Consider the following 15,812-nt stretch of genomic DNA (forward strand, 5'->3'; position numbering starts at 1 on the left):
AAACACAGGCTATTAGTCTGTCAGAAAAACAAAACAACACATTACAGCATATGTACATATTTTGCTCACATGATAAAAGCAAACTAGAAAAGGAGGCACATCAATTAAATCTCTTGTTATGTACAGATCAGTAACTCAGTATATGGCTTCTGCTGCATGATTCATATACATGGACATATACTCTTTGCATCTGTAATTTTCCCCACAAAAAGTAGGTTAGCACCTCCCAGTGGGTCTTCTAGAAAGGACCGAAACTGGATCAAAATAAGTGTCCAAAGTCCATGCTGTTGGTTACCACAAAGAACCGGAAGACCAGCATTTGGAAGACATCCTATCCTTAGGGCATACAATCAACCCAAATTCTGCTGGTGAAAGTAGTCATAAGTCAGCTCCACAGAGCAGGGACACTCCCAAGCCCCACATTTTGGCTTGTTCTGAAAATAGATTAATGGAATCTCTTCACGATAACCCTGTTACGTAGTGCCTTTCTGTAATCACATACAGATGTTCATTAGCTTGTTATTATCTGTATTATCATAGTGATTGAAAGTCCCAGGCAACATGAAGGGCCTCTTATGGGACATAATATATTAATTTTCATTATGAGAGAAAAATCCAACTCTGAAGGTCTGAACTAGAATTAAAGCATTCTGATTCCTGAAGGGATACATCACAAAACAGTACCACTGTCACAACTTCCACCCCGGAATTCTACTTTGTCTCTGGCAGAGGGAAAAAGCAGTGCTGAGCTCACAAATCTCCCTCTGAGCTGCTCCAGTAAAGGCTGTAGCATTTCAGGCAGACCAAAGCTAGTGATGGTTTACTTTAAAACATGACTCTGCAAATTTTGCCACTTCAGCAGCTGTTAAATAAGAAGTCCAGCTCTCCTCTCTTTGGAGAGGGCGAGAAGAAACAGAGGGCAACCTCATAACCCATTTTGCTTTCTGTTCCTTTCTTTCTGAACTCAAAGTAGAACAGTAGAGGCTCAAAGTAGAACAGACTGACAAGCAGTGGGAGGGAAGACAGCTTTCCTGCAGACACAGCTGGACAGCATCAGTTGTTGGAGGCAACATTTAGAATCCAGATTTTTAGACTGACGTCTCAATTTTGAATCAGAGCATCCTTCTAGAGCACATGGTGTCCTCATGAATTAGTTGGTGGTAATTTAAGTTCTGCTCTGTTTAGAATTATGAATTATGAACACTGATGAATGATGATCTCATTTAACTCTATCTCCCTAGGTAAGTAAGTACATTAGTAGTGTGAGTTCCTGCTATAGGCAGTATAATTCCCTTCATGCACTGTTAAGTGTGGCTAAACAGGTGCTTTCATGCAATTGAAACCTGAACAGCCACCAAAAGCAGTTCCTGCATACCTCTATGGGGATACAAAGGATGCTGGACCCTGACCAGCATTTCAATGTTCATTTCAATGTCTGCTAAAAGAGACACAAAAGGAGCAATGGAGTAAACGAAGCATGATGGGTCACCTCCTTCAGCAGTAGACAAAAGGTAAATTAGCTTAAAGCAGGATTCTACCATGACCTCCACCACCTCTCTCCACTGATTGCCAAGGAAATTAAGTAACTAGTTCATACTAGGTTGTCTGCGAGGCAGAAATTAATCCCTTCTGCTGTAATTAAATGCATTTCATATTAAATCTGATCAATCCAGCTGTGCTTCATCCAGTGGCAAAACCCTGCAACCTTCAGTGGTTTTAAATCATAAATAAATGACTGTTTACAAGGATGAATAGTGATAGGACAAGGGGGAATGGTTTTAAACTGAGATAGGAGAGATTCAGATTAGATATTAGGAGGAACTTTTTCACACAGAGGGTGGTGACGCACTGGAACAGGTTGCCCAAGGAGGCTGTGGATGCCCCATCCCTGGAAGCATTCAAGGCCAGGCTGGATGTGGCTCTGGGCAGCCTGGTCTGCTGGTTGACAGCCCTGCACGTAGCAGGGGGATTGAAACCAGATGATCATTGTGGTCCTTTTCAACCGAGGCCATTCTATGATTCTGTGATTCTATGATCAAGTTTTGTGTACCTGCACTTAGTCCCAGTGGTGAACATGTACACAAAGAAAAGGTAGAATTAATTTTTTTTACTTTGGTTAGATATTGTGGCATAGAAAAACATCTTAACACATAGCATAAGAATAACAAAGAATGTGCAAATTATCAAGAACTATACTAAAACAGTTACACACTGTGTTTATGACAATAATATGAGTCACAAAAACTCTCATAGAAGGTATAAGAACAGATTCAATTCATTTTTAATATGGTCATTTTTCATCTGTTCATTGCTCTAATCACTTCATCTTTACAGGTACAAGTGTACCTGTAATTGCATTTAAGATTTACATATTTAACTCATTGGACATCTGTCAGTTTCTTTCAGTTTAGCTTGTCTGATACACTCATCTAAATGTTTCCATATGTCAATGACTTCATTCTAGTAAACATAGAAAAGGAATGACAGCGCCAATGAATATTGCTAAGCTTCTTCCATAACAAAATTTCTGTAGCACAAAAAATCAAATACTATAAAAGAATTACTTGGAATCAGTCATCAGAAACAGCTGCACAGTTCCATAGAGCAGATTAAAGCAACATAGCTAATGCTGGAACAACTCGGGCTATGACTCAATGGAGAAGCAGACTGTTTGTGAATGTTCAGACTACTTCTCAGCCTCTGCTTTCAGTATTACACATAGTAGGGTTTATAGCAGCAGCCTGCCATCCTTCTGCTCAAAGCAGTTACCTACTGTTGTACATCCAGAAACCCTAGAGAAATTCATACACACAACCTAATGCAAGGGACACAGGAAACCAGTAGGCATCTCCACACTCCAAAGTTCATTTCTGTTCAAATAGAAGGCTTAAAACAATCCTGCCAGAATTTTTACCACTTTCTTTTTACCATGCCAGAAATATAAACATCTGCACTCACAAAAGTGAAGAGAGCTGAAGAAGTATGCAATATCTTCTCAAATACTCAAATCGCTGATTCACCTCAATATTTGGCCATGCCTCAGTCTCTGTCACTATGGACTTTGATATCAGTATGTCAATATGATGTCAACTCTAGCTTACTTTATGGAATGTTGATTTTGTGAAAAATGTGAACATCAAAAATATAGACATGGGATCCACCTCCCTTAACTTCAGGCCTCTATACGGAAACACTAGGTGTTGAAAAAAAAGATATTTGTACAGCATGTCTTATCTATCATCTTCAATGAACAATCCAAGATGACTGGGTTTTTTAGGACTGATTTTTTCATACCATTGAGTAGAGATGCATCTCATTGTCTTCCACCTACTCAAAAATGTAATTTGAACTAATCTGAACAGCCAGGTGCCCTCAACAGTCAGAGGGGAAAGACTGTACTGAAGCCTGATCCATGTCAAGTAATCCATTGTAACAGTGTTCAGAAAGATCACTCTTAGGGGTGCAATCAGATTCCTCTTCATAAACCTCTCAGTCCCAGAAATGCCTACAGATCCAAACCACGAACACCCCATAGCTTTCACAGGTGGGCCCAGAAGGCCCAGTACTTGTTATTGCTTTTATGCAATGATCAGAGAGAGGCAGATCACAGCCAGTCTCTGAAATACCGAAGGGTAAAAAAATGGAAATTATATGCATATCTTTGTTTTTTGCTTAAATGGTACAAGCTCATCCATTATCAGTGTGTCTCACTGCCTGGAGAAAATAATGGATGAAAAGAAACTGCCTTGAATATTAACCAGGAAAAAACATTTGATGGTGTGATTCAAAGAATTATTTCTAATACATTGTGGTATTGAAATACCAGTCTCAACATCAATCATGGTTCTATAATTTCTGTTAAGTAAAGCAGCAGAAAAGCCAAGGCTCATACAGATCCATTACAGCTACACAGTCTTTATATCAACAAGGAATGTCTCTTGATTCTGTAGCTCATCAAAGAAACTCATCAATTTACATGCAAGAAGTCTGTGACAGTGACTTGCTTTGCAGCCTTGCTTACATATCATGCTGCTTCAAGCCACTGAACCAACAGCTGTGTGTGGCTGCTGTGTGAACAACCCATTCAAGGAGCTAGAATCAGCTTAATTAATGACAAAGCTAAGTATTGATGCACCACATCCATGAAGTCAGCTCCACTGCTTTCCTGTCTAGTACTGTATCAAGCCATGATAGTAACTCTAACTTAAGGCACTTACAGAACTAGAACCTGATAGACTCAGACTGAAATGCAAATACACAGTCTGCACAGCAAATGGAAAAATGCCTTTGGGTAGACTGCAGAAAAGAGGATTCTTGATAGTGGATTGCATATATTAAAACAAGCCCCAGTTTTTGAACACTTCACTAAAAATACAAAGCCTGTCAATTTACTGAAACTTTCACAAGAATGTAAAAAGAAAGAAAAGTAGAACTCAAGTACTGAAGTAGAAAAACTAATCATGAAAGGAAGAGGGTATGCATTGGTGTATAAATCAGCAACACAGGCATACTAAGTATGCTTCCACCAAGAGAAAACCAGGTCTTAGTTTTAAATCTACACAATCTTTTATTAATTATTAGTCTGCACATTCATTATTTATATATTAGTATTTGTATTAATTAGTTGTTTAGTTGGTAGGTTTGTTGCAAGCGGTTCTGAACATACAGGGATTGGAAAACTGCAAGTTCAGGAATGGCAGCTCATTTTATACTTCATAAATCAACAGAAAGAGCATGGGATCTTCCCATCCGAACTACAACCTACGTATTGTCTTCTGCATGCTGGCATCTGCAACAAAAACATATGCCCTGCCAATGGTAAGAAGACTAGTTCACAGCTTTAGAATGTTAGAATCATAAAGGTTGGAAAAGATCTATAAGATCATCTAGTCCAACCGTCTGCCTACTATCAACATTGCTCACTAAACCATGTCCCTCAGTGTTTCATCTACATGTTACTTAGACATTTCCAGGGACAGTGATTCCACCACTTCCCTGGGCAGCCTGTTCCAGTGCATCACCACTCTTTCAGAGGACAAGCTTTTTCATCACAACCTCCCTCCAGGCACTTGTAGAGAGCAATAATGTCTCCCCTGAGCCTCCTCTTCTCCAGGCTAAACAATCCCAGTTCTCTCAGCCTCTCCCCATAAGACCTGTGCTCCAGACTCTTCACAGCTTTGTTGCCCTTCTCTCCAGGGCCTTAATATCTTTCTTGTAGTGAGTGCCCAAAACTGGACACAGTACTCAAGGTGTAGTCCCACCAGAGCTTAGTGCAGGGGTATGATCACCTCCCTGTTCTTGCTGGCTATGCTATTTCTTATGCAAGCCAGGATGTTCTTGGCCTTTTTGGCCACCTGGGCACAGCACTGGCTCATGTTCAGCCAAGTGCTGACCAACACTCCCAGGTCCTTTTGCCCCAGGCAGCTTTCCAGCCACTCTGCCCCAAGTCTGTATTGTTGCACGGAGTTGTTGTGATTGAAGTGCAGGAATGACCTGTGTTGTTGAGAAATGATTTTCTTGTGATCATCCCTCGTCTGTTTTTCCTAGTTTTTCACATCGTGTCTCTTCATCATACACAGTACACAGAACTATGTATGATGTAGTTTGGCCTGCAGCCAAAATAACTTCCCACTCAAGCATGAAATCACTAGAGGATGAAAAGACAGTGAGAAAGTCATACAGTGATTCAGCAGGAAACACACGATACACAAATGAACATGAGTCAGACACGGAGGCTTTAGTGACAGGGTTGACTTCTCCCCATCTCTCTGGGGCAGATAAGTCAAAGATTGTGCTCAGATGCATCCTATTCTCACACTGAGAACATAAAATGAAGAATGACGTTTCATTCATAAGACAATATGCATGGAATTAAAAGTGTAATCTTGGTTAAAGCTGGTACTAACACATTAAATACCTAAAAAATGAGAACAGTGTAGGCACCTAAGATCGTAAGATCTGCCATTCTATGAAAGCAACTTCATAAAACCTTCTAACCTCTTTCCAGCTTTTCCATCAGCATTTAATCCACCCCTTGCTGGGTTTACAAGATAATTCTACTTGGAAAATGTATCTGTTCAAAGCATATCTACTGCAGTGAATTTAAGGAAAACAAAGCTTAAGTATAGAGGGATCTTCTTTTAATAATATTTTCTTTGTTCCTGTAATAATCAGTCCAGGGATAAGCTGGACCAAAGCTTATAGTTAGACCACCATTTCTAACAGTTACACGGGACATCTTTCATCCCTTTTACTTATGAGGACTGTTCATTTTAACTCTTTTTGTATAATGTTAAACTGTGTGAAGTCATTCTCTATTCAACCTCTCTACCAAGTGGTATTCAGAAAGCATGGCAGTTAACAACTGGAAATGCCTTTTCCTCTTTTCAGCACTGCATTTAGTAAACAACTGATTTAGTAAAGTTCAGAAGTTTCCCTCAGTGTACAGACATATTTTATTTCTTCTTCCCACTTCTTTTTTGCCATTTTATCATTTTTCCAATGAAAATGTTTTAAAACTTATGGAGGAGGAGAAGGAAAATAAAAAATGTATGAAAAAAATGGTTGTTCTCAAACCAAAAGGAACAAAGAAAAAAATAGTTCTGAATAAAAGAGCTCTAAAGTATTCGATCCACCTCTTGCTGAGTTTGCAAGATAATTCCAGATGGAAAATTTATCTGTCCAAAGCATATCTACTGCATCTGTTATGCAAGCCATACATTATTTGCACAGTGCTGTTTTCTGGGAGCCAGGAAAGGAAAATTTGTCAGTGGCAAATCAGATATATAATGAGAGAAAAACTTAACCTGCTTTTTACTGAAACCTCTTCCCTGCTTTATTAACTTTTGGGCTTTCCATTTAAGTGCTTGCCTAACTTTAATCTTTCTCCACATTTACAGTGTGATTATTGTTCTTAAAGTGGGATTGATTGGAAAGTGATTTTTTTTTCTAAAATATCTACTAGAAATATGAAACAACTGTTCCTTACTGGGTACATTTTGAATTGCTTTTTCTTTTAATTAGAACAACTCCAAAGCAATGATATTAAGAGATAAACATTACCACTTGATTCAAGTCAATTGTATATTGTATGTACAATCAACCAGCTGCAGTAATCATATCTCTTTTACCTTGTATTTCAGTGTAGTCATTTCAGCCTGCTTAGCTTTAAAAATAAAATACCTTAAAAAAAAACAAAAACCACAAAAAAAACCTGGTAATAGGTCAAGAAGTATTAATTTTAGCTAAACAACTTTTTCTCATTCAGTTATGTGGCAATTTTTCTTAACTCTAGTAATAATAGTAATAAAATTAGTAAATTACAAAGTTAGTGAAAATTTGAGAAAATACAGAAATAGCAAATCAAATATTCACCAAACAATACAGTAAGGAATATTTTTTAAATCTTCTGCAGATAAATGCTGTGAAAAAAAAATGCATTTTACACACAACAGAAACCTGGCACAATGTGGTGCTGTCTGGCTACCACGTGGACAGTGGGCTTTTCTCAGCCATAGCTGCAGGAACAATACTTAATGTATTATATAATTAATATAATATATTTAATAATATAATATATATATAATATATATATATATTTAATAATATAATAATTATATACTTAATGTACTATAGTAACTGGAGATAAATACTCCAGTTAGTATAGCAGTGAAAGAGACCTCAGCTACAACATGATTTCTGATTTAGCAGATCGTGTTACCATTCATTGTCTGTCAAATTCTTTGTTGCTCACTCTGCACAAGACTTCTGTGTCAGTGTCCAGCTGTTCAGAGTTTGGTTTACTCCATGTTCACTCTCATGCATTATTTATTGTAGGCTATTCAACACCATTCTGAAAACATCACTGAATTTTTTGGGGTAATTTTTCATGGCTATTTCAGGTAACTGAAATTGTGTCTGTCTCCTGGGTGTAGTAAGCATTAAGTGCCTTTGATTTCCATCCAGCTATGAGTCCTTAGCACTTCTACAAATTTATCCATAAGATCTCAATCTGGGCAGCAGTATATTGACCACTTATTGGTCACCAGAAAATGATTTGGCCAGTGGCATAGTACAGCCATGACAGATATACAGGACTCTCTATGACTGCAGTCATATATGCAATCAATAAAAACCTCTTCCTTCTTGGTAATATTTATTGAGAAACCTTCCAATTTCAGTAGCAAGTTATGGGTCCTTCACGCTCCTGCAGATAAACCTAATTTATTTTCTACATAAGACGGTGAACCATTGCAAAAATAGTGGCATATAGCATGAATAGCCTGTCCCACTAGATCTTGACAGCTAGTTAAATAGAGACTATTGGGACAGTAGTGGGACAGCTAGTGAATAAACCTTTGCTCCTTATGACATAGCCACAAGATGGCTTTCACTGCAGGAGTGGTTTCTCTTCAGACTTCTTGTTTGTCCTGTCAACAGTCTTCTTTCAACACCTTGGACTGTGAGTGATTCAGCACTGAGACACTATTGGAGTGTTATCAGATATAGGTCAATCAGCACTGAACTAAATCTTCAGCAGAATGATATTAAAAAAAAATCATCTATAAAAGTGGCTTTTTTTGTCAAGAATCATAATCCTAGGTCTAGTCTGTGAAGCCCAGGAAGGCAGCCCTAATACCCAGATAAGCACCAACTGAGGCATTTCTGTTAGTTCCTTATGTGGCTTTCTCCTCATTATTGTCATAAAATGCATACTTCTTCATATATTCCACAGTAAACTCTGCATTTGAAAGAGGTAACTGATTGAAATGACATAAAGCTTATTTACTGTAAAAAGCACTGGTTTCATACAGGAGTAAGAGTGCCAAAGACTTTTCCAGCTTACATCTGGACCAACTTCAACAACTGATTTTTTGTCTAGCAATTCAGAATATTCTTTGCTGAGGAGAAGAGTGAGGTAATATAATTAAGACTGTTCATAGTGTCTGCAGGAGTCTCTAGTTCCTGTCTACATCAGAATTGTTCAAGTTGCTTAAATGGTGAGAGTCAAATGAAAGGACATCCAGTATTTATAACTCCATCAGACAAATTGCATTGGTGGTAGAATCCTTCTTGAAAGCAAGTAACAATGACATTAATTACACAAGTTTAGAAAGATCCCAAAATTGCAAATAAGAATCACTTCACAAACAACTGAAATACAACACAGAGTGATACTTTGGATAAATTATGTTATACTGTTCATAATGCATTTTGAAAAGAAGAACACAGAGTTATAGAATATACAATTCAACTTTCTAACTAGAAATTTTATATTTAACATTATATCGTCTGAATACAATAATTAACATAAAATAGAATTGTTTGTACAACATAGAGTTTAAAAGGCTGTGCAGGACCAGTGCCCACTTTTTGGGCACGACACAAAAATCTGAAGTGGATTAACAGAGAGGTGATCAGCAGGACAGTGAAGGGTAAAGGCTGGAATCAATTTCACATTGTAAAGACTACATTTTGGTGCTCCTGCACCAGGTCTAGGGTAAGATTTAGTGGCCTAAGGAGATTTGCATTGTGATGGATGCACCAGGTCTAGGGTAAGATTTAGTGGCCTAAGGAGTTTTGCATTGTGATGGACTATCAAAAACATTCACACAGTCATATCAGCTATGTCAAGAAACTAGCAAGAAAGTTGCTGAACAGCAGCTGAAGTCTGGGAACAAACCTCTCCCAACAAAATGGACACTAAAGTCATATGCTTAGACAACTAAATCCTCCTCCAGCCTGTACAATCAAGAGAGCGATGCAGCTCATTACAAAAGAAGCATCTACAAGTGATCAGCTTAAAAACCTTTTAAGACTGATGGGCTGTACTTGGGCAAATGAATCCAACTCCATTCACTATTAATTTGATATCTGTTTTTTGTATGAGCACCTGAAACACATCAAGTGTATGTGGAAATTTCTTTTGAGACACAGAAACCTAAGTGTCTATAGTCTAAACAAGATTCCAATCTTGAAGGTACAAATAGAAAAATGATATGTGAAAATACGTAAGATTTTCAAACAGAAATAGCACAAGTGGTCTGGAGCTCCATAGATATTACAAATGCAGTGAAAGACAGCAACTGAAGTAGTGTTCTCTTGTATCACATCCACTTCCATGCAGTCAAAGGCCAACAGGTTCTAAGCAAGAAACATCCATTCCTTACACTTATATACACTGGAAGCTATAACACACTTCTTATTTTCCATATCAAACATGATACTATTAGTACAGAAGACAAAAACCACAAATAAATAAATAAATAAATAAATAAATAAATAAAAATCAAATGTGCATCGTGACATATCAAGGGCTTAGACTATAATTAAACATACCAGCCAGTTGAGAAAATACAAATGTATACGGCATGCAGAGGCAAAAATATGCTACTCCTCGGGCAGCATTTTGTCCTACACATAGTAATTAGCATTTCTTGTGAAATATAACAGAGACCTCAAATTGTGGAGAAGACCAAGTCAGTGAAAGGTGCATGGTGCTTCTTTCAGGGCCGCAGACCTCAGGCTGTCTGGTTTCTTCAGTTAGCCTGCCTGGTCATACAGCATTCCAAGACTGAGCTGAACTCACTATGAAAAAGTCCTTAGAATCATGAAGAGTGTGTGTGAGTATTGATAAGACATTTATTTTAAAATGTAAAAGGAAATTACAGATCAATCACAGTGGAACAAATTGGCTTTGTTCATGTAAGAAAGGGCCAAATACTCGTGATTTTAGAATCAGCTCAAGGCTTTAGAGTCTTTATCATTTGCAGCATACTGTAAACCAATAATAACAAATGAACGAGAGAAGACAAAAAGCCAAATTGAGCAGGAAGCAAATTCCCATAAGAAAGCTTTCTGGATTATCTACACAAAAAGATGCAGTGATTGTTTTTAGCTGGGACACAACAAAACGAAAATGGCTTTGAATCAATTTTCTTCTTAATAGACACGCTTGAGGCTCATAAAACTGAAAAGCAGAAGCTTCCAATGGCTGGAAATAAGGATATTCTCAATCAAAATTATGACCTGGTATATAAGACGAAGCTACATCAGAAGGATACTTGGCTTTCTCAACAGGTGATTTTTTCCATGCTATGTCAGTGTAGCAATATTTAATCTGATTTCTTTTCAGAACTACTTAAAAAAAAAACAATGCTCACCAATATTAATCTTACTGAATGAAGTTTTAAATTGACTTAGAACAGAAGCATTTTGAAAAAAATTAGCATTCGGAGGGACACAAAGAGAAAAATAAAATACTGGTTCTTTCTGAGCTTGAGAAAACAAAAGGGTCCTGCTTTCAAGTATTAATTTCATTGATCATTGATTAATTTTACTGCACTTAATATTAATTAATAATAAAAATCCGGATTTTCCTTAAGTGCCTGAGTCTTCTTCTGGATGTGTCCCAACTGCTTTTCTAGATGTGTTAATTGGAAGTGAAGCCCAGCAAAATCACCATTCAGTATCTATTCAGTCTGGAGGAGAAAATGTACAGCAGGCCAACTTTTTGATACCAGAGTTCATCTAATGCCTAGAATGCTCCATCTGGGAATCCTCAGAAGAAATGCAATCCTGACAGCTCTGAGAAGCTCAGCACCTATTTCATGTCTAAGCCAGATAGGTGTTTCTCCAATTTCTTCTCTCTCTTCTGTTTTGATACAAGGGCTACAACTTCAAAACAATTTATAGGAATTAATTCTGCTGCACAAAAAGTGGGAAGAGTTACAATTAACGGAATTATTGTTTTCAGTATTTCCAACAGCAGAGCAAATGTGATTTCCCAATCAGCATATCAGCATTCAGGAAACATCCGTTAGCTACTCAGTAACTCTAATACTTAGCTCTGTTCAATTTGGACTTAACAGCATGTTTATACTAGTAAAATGAATATGCCAAAGCACTTGCTCTGTCTCTCCAACAAGCTGGCATAGGATGATGGACTCACCATCTTCTTAAACAGGATGGTCTCATGACAAATACAAAATAGGTGACAGAAACCCTCACGCAGAACGTAAATCACAGAGCTCTGAAGTTGTCTACAAATCTTTCTAGCATGTCCTATAGGACACACACCTCTTCATTTGCTGCACACTGCAGACAGCTTCACTACAGCTGCTCTCCCATGGGCAGTTATTAAGCAAGCACAGTGTGTCTTAACATACTGCCTTTGGCAGCTTTCATTAAACCTTCAGATACATGTGCTCCCAAAGCTCCAACTGCTTTGAGTTTTTGTTACTTATACTAGACAGCCTCTTATGCTTTCTCAGGCTGTTTGAAGATTGCCTTCTTGACTGAGGCCAACAGAAGTGTTACTCAGCATAGGCTCCGTAACACCAGCCTCTCATATCTGGTTCTGGGGTTGGCAGTGCCCAAAACAAAATGGATATTGAGGCCCAGGCCTCCCTGTCAAGGCCAATAGCAACAAAGATGGTCCAAGGCTGCTACATATTACCAATTATCAGGAGATCTAAGGTCTGAAAGACTAACACCTAAAGTCACATTATGTAGTGATTGGGATGACCGGCATTGGGTGAAGTACTTCCTCATAGAGAGGACCATCTCTCTGCAGCTGTCTGCAGAAAATCAGCTCTGGATGGCCTGACACCATCACAACATTAGCCCATCCTGGTGGAGAAAAAGATTGTCATTCTTCCCTCTTTGCAGCATTGTTAACCCAACTCTTGGCAACTATTGGGTAACAACAGCACCACCCTTACTGTAAAAGTATTTTTTCTTACATCTAATCTAAGTCTCCTCTCTTTCAGTTTGAAATCATTTCCCCTTGCCCCATCACAACAGCATGCTAAAGAGTCTGTTCCCCTTCTTTCTTATAGCTCCCCTTTAGATAATGAAAGACTGCTCTCATGGAGCCTTCTCTTATCCTGGCTGAACACCCTGACTGCATAGCAGAGGTGTTCCATCTCTCGGATCATTTCTGTGACCCTCCTCTGGATGCGCTCCGACAGGTCTCTCCTGTCCTGAGGACTCCGCATCTGGATGCAGTTCTCCAAGTGGGGTCTCACAGCACGGAACAGAGGGGCAGGATCACCTCTCTCACCCTGTTGGCCACGCTTCTTTAGATGCAGTCCAGGATATAGTTGTCTTTCCAAGCTGCAAAGGCACATTGCTGGCTCGTATCCAGCTTCCCATCCACCAGTACCCTCAGGTTCTTTTTGGCAGGGCTGTGCTCTGTACTTTAATCCCCTAGTTTGTACTGATAATTGGGGTTGCCATGACTCTGGTGCTGTACCTTATGAGGTTCTCCTGGGTGCACTGCTCAAGCCTATCTAGGTCTCCCTGAAATGCATCCTATCCCTCAGTTGTGTTGACCCCACTGCACAGCTTGTTGTTATCAGCAGACTTGCTAAGGGTGCACTTGATTCCACTGTTGATGTCATTGATGAAGATGTTAAAGAGCACCAGATCACTGAGAGACACCATTTGTCAGTGATCTCCATCCAGGCATTGAACCACTGGCCCCCGCTCTCTGGATACAATCTTGCAACCAATTCTTCTTCCAAATAACAGTCCACCCACCAAATCCATGTTTCCAGTTTGTGAGAAGGATGTTATGGGGACCATGTCAAAGGCCTTCCTGAAGTCAGATAGATTACATCAGTGGCTCTTCTCTTGTCCACCATCATAGAAGGCCACTAGGCTGATAAAGTAGGACTTGCCCTTGGTGAAGTCATGCTGGATCTCTTGCATCATCTCTCTGTCTTCGTCCCAGTGCCTTAGCACAGCTTTCAGGGGGATCTGTTCCAGGATTCTCTGTTCCAGGAGAGTAGTTATGTGGTCATTATAATTAACCATTTGTATAAAGTTGCTCTCTTTCACACGAACAAGTATGAATTCTACCAAAAAGACAATATTAGAGAGCAGAAGAAAATAATATTAGCAAAGTGATCATGTGCTATGTTATCTTCATTTATACTAACACGAAGTAGGTTCTTATAACCACACTGGAGGCCAAACCAAAATGTCATTTCAAAAACCCAGCCTATTCTTTGGATTACAGATCATTACTATTGGAACCCACTCCTTCAAAACATCACTAAGAAGCTTATATTCCTGGATCTAGCCCTTGATCTAAAAAATATTCGGTATATCTGCCTCAGATCTTCTTTAAGCCTATGCTTTCATAATCAGTGTATAGAACACAAACACAGAGCTAGAAATTAAAATTCAACTACATTTAAATAAAATTTTGGGGATATATGGGTTACAAAATATATTATTAATATCGTGTAATTGCAAAATTAGCCTATGTAACTTCACATTAATGATAGATCTGCTGAAGGAACCTACTTTGCCCATATTAAATATGAGAGATTATTTAACATTAACTGAATAATATATATAACATTATAAATATCCAAAATGCAGAAACCACTGACAGCGTTTTCACTTCTGGAAACATCTTGTGAGATTTCTTGCTAGCTGACTTTTTAACTATTCACCTTAGCAGTACAGCTCTGACCTCTAGTGGGTTGAGTGAAACAGTTATTGCAGGCAGGATAAATTGTTAATTGGGTTTCATATTAATTTTAATTTAAAGCTAGAATATGTAGGAGTTCCAGCAAAGCCATACAAGCTGCCAAGGGCTATTATTTTATTAAACAGATGAAAATTAAGCACAGGCCAACAGCAGTATTGTGTTTGCTTTATGGCAAAATCCATCTGATTGATGAAGTGTTTATGAGACTCAGCAGATGAATGTTGATGCCTGTTGGGAGCTCTGTGTTAAATAAAGACCGTTATTAGCCTCTTAGCTATCTGCATAGTTTGGTTGACTTATCTTTTTTGACCAAGAGATATCTATCATTGTATTCAGAGAAAAAAAAAAAAGAAAAAGAAACAGACAAGTTTGGGATAACAAAATTGCAATTTTTTAATAATCTAAGCATATCTTAGATTGCTAAGAAGTATCATCAACTATGACATTCGGTAAAAACTGATGGCCCTTAACACTTCCATGATACACAGCAGATTGGGGATCTTAGATCTTTGATTTCCTGCTATTTCTGTCCCACGGTGAAAATTAAATCCAGAGCTCAAAATGACTGCTGCAATGATTTTCCAATGGAACACGGGAGGCTTCCATGTGAAGACAGAAAATATGCAAGATATGCTATTTTCATAAATAAAGCCAAATGAAAAGCAATGTTGTAGGAATGAGCCTACAACAGGCTCACTGAAATTCCTCTTTGAAATTCTTTATACATGGACTTTCTTAACAGGATAGCTACAGTTACTAAACTATGCTCCACAGTCTATATCCTTCAGTCTCCATTACAGTAATGCTAATAAAAGTATCCATACAGTTAATTCTCTTAGTCACATATCCAGATTAATGTAATGTTGCTCTGATTTATCATGAACTAAGCAGAAGTGAATCAGACTAAACTAGACAGTGAACAAGTGCATCATGTATGAAAAATTAAAAAAAAAACTCTTCCCAAGGGTTACTTAGTGCTACACTTTCACATCTGCATGTGATCAAAATCTAAATATGCAGATATGTTTTCCAGATTCTGACTACTTCAAGAGAAGACCAACAAATGTATTGCTTATGAATTCTAGAAAACTCAGCCAAAGCACTTCATCTAAAAGTTAGTTATGTAGGAATAGTACGTTTCTTTGCTTATTTATTACAGAAGCAGTTCAATAAATAATGCATTTTTTAATCTTTGAAGGAAAACGTTAGCTTTCTATCATTGTTATCAATTAATTATCTCAATATTCATACCAAGTTTGTTCATTACAGAAGCACATATATATATATATTGACAAATGAGGACTGATTT

This window comes from Lagopus muta, chromosome 1 (genome assembly GCF_023343835.1).
Source record: "Lagopus muta isolate bLagMut1 chromosome 1, bLagMut1 primary, whole genome shotgun sequence".
NCBI lineage: Eukaryota > Metazoa > Chordata > Aves > Galliformes > Phasianidae > Lagopus > Lagopus muta.